The 7999-nt window shown below is 39.9% G+C and overlaps 2 non-coding genes across 2 annotated transcripts; both read left to right on the forward strand.

Annotated features, from left to right (window-relative positions):
• The first annotated feature begins 538 nt into the window (after positions 1 to 538).
• LOC130977390 (small nucleolar RNA R71) lies at positions 539 to 646 on the forward strand. Its single transcript, XR_009085082.1, has one exon. It is a non-coding gene; the product is annotated as a small nucleolar RNA R71 (small nucleolar RNA).
• A 6953-nt stretch (positions 647 to 7599) lies between these two features.
• LOC130978009 (small nucleolar RNA R71) lies at positions 7600 to 7703 on the forward strand. Its single transcript, XR_009085673.1, has one exon. It is a non-coding gene; the product is annotated as a small nucleolar RNA R71 (small nucleolar RNA).
• The last annotated feature ends 296 nt before the right edge of the window (positions 7704 to 7999 follow it).

Here is a 7999-nt window from a genome sequence, read left to right on the forward strand (position 1 = left end):
GCTGAGAAGATGATGGAAAAGGTTTGCCATTGTTAAACCTGTTTCTTCCACCATTATTATTGAAACCTTGTTGAGGTCTCTCTTGATTCTTCCATGAGAGATTTGGGTGATTTCTCCATGAAGAATTATAGGTGTTACCATAGGGTTCTCCTAGGTAATTCACCTCTTCCATTGAAGGGTTCTCAGGATCATAAGCTTCTTCCTCAGATGAAGCCTCCTTAGTGCTGCTTGGTGCATTTTGCATTCCAGACAGACTTTGAGAAATCAAATTGACTTGTTGAGTCAATATTTTATTCTGAGCCAAAATGGCGTTCAGAGTGTCAATCTCAAGAACTCCTTTCTTCTGACTAGTCCCATTGTTCACAGGATTCCTTTCAGAAGTGTACATGAATTGGTTATTTGCAACCATTTCAATGAGCTCTTGAGCCTCTGTAGGCGTCTTCTTCAGATGAAGAGATCCTCCAGCAGAGCTATCCAAGGACATCTTGGATAGTTCAGAGAGACCATCATAGAAAATACCTATGATGCTCCATTCAGAAAGCATGTCAGAAGGACATCTTCTGATCAATTGTTTGTATCTTTCCCAAGCTTCATAGAGGGATTCTCCATCCTTCTGTCTGAAGGTTTGGACTTCCACTCTAAGCTTACTCCATCTTTGTGGTGGAAAGAACTTTGCCAAGAAGGCATTGACTAGCTTTTCCCAAGAGTCCAGGCTTTCTTTAGGTTGAGAGTCCAACCATATTCTAGCTCTGTCTCTTACAGCAAAAGGGAATAGCATCAGTCTATAGACCTCAGGGTCAACCCCATTAGTCTTGACTGTGTCACAGATTTGCAAGAATTCAGCTAAGAACTGATGAGGATATTCCATTGGAAGTCCATGGAACTTGCAATTCTGTTGCATTAGAGAAACTAGTTGAGGCTTAAGCTCAAAGTTGTTTGCTCCAATGGCAGGGATAGAGATGCTTCTCCCATAAAAATCAGGAGTAGGTGCAGTAAAGTCACCCAGCACCTTCCTTGCATTGTTTGCATTATTGTTATTTTCGGCTGCCATGTCTTCTTCTTCTTTGAAGAATTCGGTCAGGTCCTCTAAAGAGAGTTGTGCTTTGGCTTCTCTTAGCTTTCTCTTCAAGGTCCTTTCGGGTTCAGGGTCAGCTTCAACAAGAATGCCTTTGTCTCTGCTCCTGCTCATATGAAAGAGAAGAGAACAAGAAAATGTGGAATCCTCTATGTCACAGTATAGAGATTCCTTGAGGTGTCAGAGGAAAAGAGAAATAGAAAGAAGAAGGAGAAGAAGAATTCGAACTTTACTTAGATAAGGTTCGAATTGTGTATTGAGAAGGAGTGGTACTCCATAAATAGAAGGATGTGAGAAGGAGGGAAGAGAATTTTCGAAAATTCAATTAAAAAGATTTTGAAAACATTTTGAAAATGATGTGGTTAAGAAGATATGATTGGTTTTTTTTTTTAAAAAAAATGTGATTGAGAAGATATGATTTGAAAACAATTTTAAAAAGATATGATTTGAAAACAATTTTAAAAGATTTGATTTTAAAAAAAATTGATGACTTGCCTAACAAGAAAAGATATGATTCAAACATGAAACCTTCCTCAACAGAAAAAGGCAAAAAATGTTCAGTCAAATCATTAATTGTTAGTAAGTATCTTTGTAAAAGGAAAGAAATTAATTTTGAAAACATTTGATTGAAAAGATATGATTTGAAAAAGATTTGATTTTGAAAAACTTTGAAAACTTGAAAAAAAATTGATTTGAAAACAAAATCTTCCCCCTAGCACCATCCTGGCGTTAAACGCCCAGAATGGTATCCATTCTGGCGTTTAACGCCCAAAATGCACCCTTTTTGGGGTTAAACGCCCAACCAGGTACCCTGGCTGGCGTTTAAACGCCAGTCTGCCTTCTTCACTGGGCATTTTTGAATGCCCAGCTTTTTCTGTATAATTCCTCTGCAGTATGTTCTGAACCTTCAATTCTTTGTATCATTGACTTGAAAAGACACAAATTAAAAATATTTTTGGATTTTTAATAATCAAAATGCAACAAGAATCAAATAACAATGCATGCAAGACACCAAACTTAGCAGTTTGTATACTACTGACACTATATGGGACACATAAACACTCAAGTCAAAAGAATTCAAAGATCAGAGTAAGAAATCATCAAGAATTACTTGAAGATCCTTAAGACACATGAATGAATGCATGCAATTGACACCAAACTTAAGATGAGACACTAGACTCAAGCAAGAAACATCAAATATTTTTGGGTTTTTATGATTTTCTAATTTTTTTGTGCTTTTTCGAAAATTAAGTGGAAAAAGATATCAAAATTCTTAATGAGAATTCCAGGAATCAGTGCAATGCTAGTCTAAGACTCCGGTCCAGGAATTAGACATGGCTTCACAGCCAGCCAAGCTTTCAAAGAAAGCTTCGGTCCAAAACACTAGACATGGCCAAAGGCCAGCCAAGCCTTAGCAGATCACTGCTCCAAAAGCAAGATTAACAAGCTCTTGTGATGACAAGTTGAAACCTCGGTCCAATGAAATTAGACATGGCTTTACAGCCAGCCAGATTTCAGCAAATCATCATGAAACTCTAGAATTCATCTTCAAGAATTTCGAAAAAAAATAAATGCCTAATCTAAGCAACAAGATGAACCGTCAGTTGTCCATACACAAGAACAATCCCCGGCAACGGCACCAAAAACTTGGTGCACGAAATTGTGATCAATACTTTTCAAAACATAAACAATCCCTAGTAATGGCTCCAAAGACTTGGTGCTCAATACCATGGCATAAACACAACTTCGCACAACTAACCAGCAAGTGCACTGGGTCGTCCAAGTAATAAACCTTACGCGAGTAAGGGTCGATCCCACGGAGATTGGTGGTATGAAGCAAGCTATGGTCACCTTGTAAATCTCAGTCAGGCAGACTCAGATGGATATGGTGATGAACGAAAATAACATAAAAGATAAAGATAGAGATACTTATGTATATCATTGGTGTAAGAGCTTCAGACAAGCGTATGAAGATGCCTTCCCTTCCGTCTCTCTGCTTTCTTACTGTCTTCATCCAATCCTTCTTACTCCTTTCCATGGCAAGCTCGTGTAGGGTTTCACCGTTGTCAATGGCTACCTCCCATCCTCGCAGTGAAAGCTAATGCTCACGCACTCTGTCACAGTACGGCCAATCACCGGTTTGGTTCCCGCTCCTACTGGAATAGAATCCCTCTTTTGCGTCTGTCACTAACGCCCAGCAGGTTAAAGTTTGAAGCACGTCATAGTCATTCAATCATTGAATCCTACTCAGAATACCACAGACAAGGTTTAGACCTTCCAGATTCTCTTGAATGCCGCCATCAGGTCCTGCCTATACCACGAAGATTCCGGTTAAAGAATCCAAGAGATATTCACTAAGCCTCGTATGCTTGTAGAACAAGAATGGTTGTCAGTCACCTTGTTCATGAGTGAGAATGATGATGAGTGTCACGGATCATCACATTCATCAAGTTGAAGAACAAGTGATATCTTGGACAAAGAACAAGCGGAATTGAATAGAAGAACAATAGTAATTGCATTAATACTCGAGGTACAGCAGAGCTCCACACCTTAATCTATGGTGTGTAGAAACTCCACCGTTGAAAATACATAAGAACAAGGTCTAGGCATGGCCGAATGGCCAGCCTCCCCAAGTGAGTTCAATTGTCAAAACATGATCAAAAGACTCTCTATCGATCCGAAGATGATAAATACAATAGTAAAAGGTCCTATATATAGAAAACTAGTAGCCTAGGGTGTACAGAGATGAGTAAATGACATAAAAATCCACTTTCGGGCCCACTTGGTGTGTGCTTGGGCTGAGCAATGAAGCATTTCGGTGTAGAGACTTCTCTTGGAGTTAAACGCCAGCTTTTATGCCAGTTTGGGCGTTTAACTCCCAATTAGGTGCCAGTTCCGGCGTTTAACGCTGGAATTTCTGTAGGTGACTTTGAACGCCGGTTTGGGCCATCAAATCTTGGGCAAAGTATGGACTATCATATATTGCTGGAAAGCCCAGGATGTCTACTTTCCAACGCCGTTGAGAGCGCGCCAATTGGGCTTCTGTAGCTCCAGAAAGTCCACTTCGAGTGCAGGGAGGTCAGAATCCAACAGCATCTGCAGTCCTTTTCAGTCTCTGAATCAGATTTTTGCTCAGGTCCCTCAATTTCAGCCAGAAAATACCTGAAATCACAGAAAAACACACAAACTCATAGTAAAGTCCAGAAAAGTGAATTTTAACTAAAAACTAATAAAAATATACTAAGAACTCAACTAAAACTACTAAAAACATACTAAAAACAATGCCAAAAAGCGTACAAATTATCCGCTCATCAATGAACTTCTACTTCCTCTCCATTCATGATACTATGAATCATGATGGCCCGATCTACAATAACTTCAGATCGGTTGCTAGTGGGGATGATGGAATGTTGGATGAACTCCAACCATCCTCTAGCCACAGGCTTGAGGTCTAGTCTTCTTAATTGAACTGGCTTACCTTTGGAGTCTCTTTTCCATTGGGCTCCTTCAACACATATGTCCCTAAGGACTTGGTCCAACCTTTGATCAAAGTTAACCCTTCTTGTGTAAGGGTGTGCATTTCCTTGCATCATGGGCAAGTTGAATGCCAACCTCACATTTTTTGGACTAAAATCTAAGTATTTCTCCCGAACCATTGTAAGATAGTTCTTTGGATTTGGGTTCATACTTTGATCATGGTTCCTAGTGATCCATGCATTGGCATAGAACTCTTGAACCATTAGGATTTTGACTTGTTGAATGGGGTTGGTCAGAACTTCCCAACTTCTTCTTTGAATCTCATGTCGGATCTCCGGAAACTCATTTTTCTTGAGCTTGAAAGGGACCTTAGGGATCACCTTCTTCTTAGCCACAACATTATAGAAGTGGTCTTGATGGGCTTTGGAGATGAATCTCTCCATCTCCCATGACTCGGAGGTGGAAGCTTTTATCTTTCTTTTCCCTTTTCTAGAGGTTTCTCTGGCCTTAGGTGCCATCAATGGTAATGGAAAAACAAAAATCTTATGCTTTTACAACACCAAACATAGAATATTGCTCTCCCACGAGCAAGAGAAGAAAGAAAAGAAGAAGAAGAAGAGAAAATATAGAGGATAGTGGAGAAAGGTGTATTCAGCCAAGGTATAGGAGAGGGAGTTGTGTTGTGTGAAAATTAAGGAGAATAAAAGGGTTTATATAGTGAGGGGAGAGGGAGTAGGTTCGGCTATTTAGGGTGGGTTTGGGTGGGAAAGAAATTTTGAATTTTGGTGGTAGGTGGGGTTTATAGGAAAGAGTGGATGGATGTGAGTGGTGAAGGAGGTAATTGAGAAGAGAGATTGAGGTGATTGGTGAAAGGTTTTGGGGAAGAGTGTTTATTGGAAAGAGAAGATGAATGTTGAGAAGAGGGGAGAATATGGTAGGTGGGGATCCTGTGGGGTCCACAGATCCTGAGGTGTCAAGGATTTACATCCCTGCACCAATTAGGCATGTACAATGCCTTTGCATGCAATTCTGGCGTTTAAACGCCGAGGTGATGTATGTTCTGGGCGTTCAACGCCCAACTGCAGTATGTTTCTGGCGTTGAACGCCAGCTAGATGCTCCTTACTGGCGTTTAAACGCCAGTAAGTCCTTTCTCTAAGGTGTGATTTTTCTTCTGCTATTTTTGATTCTGTTTTTAATTTTAATATTTTTTTCATGACTCCACATGATCATAAACCTAATAAAACATAAAAGAACAATGAAAATAAAATAAAAAGATAAATAAAAATTAGGTTGCCTCCCAATAAGCGCTTCTTTAATGTCGATAGCTTGATAGTGGACTCTCATAGAGCCTCACAGGTGATCAGGTCAATGTTGTAGACTTCCAACACCAAACTTAGAGTTTGGATATAGAGATTCAACACCAAACTTAGTGTTTGGCTGTGGTCTCTCAACACCAAACTTAAAGTTTGATTATGGGGGCTTTGTTTGACTCTGTACTGAGAGAAGATTTTCATGCTTCCTCTCCATTGTTAAAGGAGAAGATCCTTGAGCCTTAAACACAAGGTAGTCCCCATTCAATTGAAGGACTAATTCCCCTCTGTTAACATCTATCACAGCTCCTGCTGTGGCTAGGAAAGGTCTTCCAAGGATGATGCGTTCATCCTCCTCCTTCCTAGTGTCTAAGATTATGAAATCAGCAGGGATGTAAAGGCCTTCAACCTTTACCAACACGTCCTCTACCAATCCATAAGCTTGTTTTACTGACTTGTTTGCCATTTGTAATGAGAATAAGGCAAGTTGTACCTCAATGATCCCCAGTTTCTCCATTACAGAGAGTGGCATAAGATTTATGCCTGACCCTAGGTCACACAGAGCTTTCTCAAAGGTCATGGTGCCTATGGTACAGGGTATTATGAATTTGCCAGGATCTTGTCTCTTTTGAGGTAAAGTTTGCTGAACCCAGGTATCTAGTTCACTAATGAGCAAGGGAGGTTCACCTTCCCAAGTCTCATTACCAAATAACTTGGCATTCAGTTTCATGATAGCTCCTAGATATTGAGCAACTTGCTCTCCAGTTACATCTTCATCCTCTTTAGAGGAAGAATAGTCTTCAGAGCTCATGAATGGCAGAAGAAGGTTTAATGGAATCTCTATGGTCTCTATATGGGCCTCAGATTCCCGTGGGTCCTCAATAGGGAACTCCTTCTTGCTTGAGAGACGTCCCATGAGGTCTTCCTCATTGGGATTCACGTCCTCTCCTCCTTCTCTAGGTTTAGCCATATTGATTATATCAATGGCCTTGCACTCTCTTTTTGGATTTTCTTCAGTATTGGTTGGGAGAGTACTAGGAGGGGTTTCAGTGATTTTCTTACTCAGCTGACCCACTTGTGCCTCCAGATTTCTGATGGAGGACCTTGTTTCATTCATGAAACTTAAAGTGGCCTTAGACAGATCAGAGACTAAATTTGCTATGTTATAGGTATTCTATTCATAATTCTCTGTCTGTTGCTGAGAAGATGATGGATAAGGCTTGATATTGCTGAGCCTATTTCTTCCACCATTATTAAAGCCTTGTTGAGGCTTTTGTTGATCCTTCCATGAGAAATTTGGATGATTTCTCCATGATAAATTATAGGTGTTTCCATAAGGTTCACCCATATAATTTACCTCTGCCATTGCAGGGTTTTCAGGATCATAAGCTTCTTCTTCAGAAGATGCCTCTTTAGTGCTGTTGAATTCATTTTGCCATCCATTCAGACTTTGAGAAATCATGTTGACTTGCTGAGTCAACATTTTGTTCTGAGCCAATATGACATTCAGAGCATCAATTTCAAGAACTCCCTTCCTTTGAGGCGTCCCATTATTCACGGAATTCCTCTCAGAAGTGTACATGAACTGGTTATTTGCAACCATGTCAATAAGTTCTTGAGCCTCTGCAGGCATTTTCTTTAGGTGAATGGATCCACCTGCAGAATGGTCCAGTGACATCTTAGAGAGCTTAGATAGACCATAATAGAATATATTTATCATGGTCCATTCTAAAAACATGTCAGAAGGACATCTTTTGGTCATCTGCTTGTATCTTTCCCAAGCTTCATAGAGGGATTCACCATCTTTTTGTTTGAAGGTCTGAACATCCACTTTAAGCTTGCTCAGCTTTTGAGGAGGAAAGAATTTAGCCAAGAAGGCCGTGACCAGCTTATCCCAGGAGTCCAGGCTATCTTTAGGTTGAGAGTCTGATGAGCGGATAATTTATACGCTTTTTGGCATTGTTTTTAGGTAGTTTTTAATAAGTTCAAGCTACTTTTAGGGATGTTTTCATTAGTTTTTATGTGAAATTCACATTTCTGGACTTTACTATGAGTTTGTGTGTTTTTCTGTGATTTCAGGTAAATTCTGACTGAAATTGAGGGATTTGAGCAAAACTCTGAAAAAGGCTGACAAAA

This window comes from Arachis stenosperma, chromosome 4 (assembly GCF_014773155.1).
Source record: "Arachis stenosperma cultivar V10309 chromosome 4, arast.V10309.gnm1.PFL2, whole genome shotgun sequence".
Lineage (NCBI taxonomy): Eukaryota > Viridiplantae > Streptophyta > Magnoliopsida > Fabales > Fabaceae > Arachis > Arachis stenosperma.